Genomic DNA, 1,393 nt, shown 5'->3' with positions numbered 1-1,393 from the left:
CTCCACCATGGGCTGAGGCCCTGGGGACCACCCCAACTCCTCAACAGTCCCAGGCCCTGACAACCACCCCAACTCCTCAACAGTCCCAGGCCCTGACAACCACTCTAACTCCTCAACAGTCCCAGGCCCTGACAACCACTCTGACTCCTCAACAGTCCCAGGCCCTGACAACCACTCTAACTCCTCAACTGTCCCAGGCTCTGACAACCACACTGATCCCTCAGCAGGCCCAAGCCCCAGTGATCACTCTGACCCCTGCACAGTTCCAGGTGCTAGGAACCACTCTCACCACTCAGCAGGCCCAGGCCCTGACAACCACTCTAGCTCCTCAGGAGGTCCAGGGCCAGGGGCCCACTCTGACCCCTCTGCAGGCCCAGGCCCCAGTGACTACTCTGACCCCTGCACAGGTCCAGGCCCTGGGGACCATTCTGTCCCCACTACAGGCTGAGGCCCTGGGGACTATTCTGACCCCTCTGCAGGCCCAGGCCCCAGTGACCACGCTGACCCCTGCACAGGTCCAGGCACTGGGATCCATTCTGACTCCACAACAGGCTGAGGCCCTGGGGCCCACTCTGACCCCTCAGCAGGTCCAGGACCTGACAACCACTGTGATTCCTCAGCAGATCCAGGCCCTGGGGACCACACTGACCCCTGCACAGGTCCAGGCACTGGGAACCATTCTGTCTCCACCATGGGCTGAGGCCCTGGGGACCACCCCAACTCCTCAACAGTCCCAGGCCCTGACAACCACTCTAACTCCTCAAGAGTCCCAGGCCCTGACAACCACTCTAACTCCTCAACAGTCCCAGGCCCTGACAACCACTCTGACTCCTCAACAGTCCCAGGCCCTGACAACCACTCTGACTCCTCAACAGTCCCAGGCTCTGACAACCACACTGATCCCTCAGCAGGCCCAAGCCCCAGTGATCACTCTGACCCCTGCACAGTTCCAGGTGCTGGGAACCACTCTCACCACTCAGCAGGCCCAGGCCCTGACAACCACTCTAGCTCCTCAGGAGGTCCAGGGCCAGGGGCCCACTCTGACCCCTCTGCAGGCCCAGGCCCCAGTGACCACTCTGACCCCTGCACAGGTCCAGGCGCTGGGATCTATTCTGTCTCCACCATGGGCTGAGGCCCTGGGGACCACCCCAACTCCTCAACAGTCCCAGGCCCTGACAACCACCCTAACTCCTCAACAGTCCCAGGCCCTGACAACCACTCTAACTCCTCAACAGTCCCAGGCCCTGACAACCACTCCAACTCCTCAACAGTCTCAGACCCCAGTGACCTCTCTGAGCCCTGCACAGGTCCAGGCTCTGGGAACCACTCTCATCACTCAACAGGCCCAGGCCCTTGGGACCCTATTCAGCCCTCAGCAGTCCCAGGCTCTGAT

Source organism: Oryctolagus cuniculus, chromosome 11 (assembly GCF_051225735.1).
Source record: "Oryctolagus cuniculus isolate XC-2025 breed Fujian yellow rabbit chromosome 11, ASM5122573v1, whole genome shotgun sequence".
NCBI lineage: Eukaryota > Metazoa > Chordata > Mammalia > Lagomorpha > Leporidae > Oryctolagus > Oryctolagus cuniculus.
The sequence above is the reverse complement of the archived record's forward strand: the minus strand, read 5'-3'. Positions refer to the sequence as shown.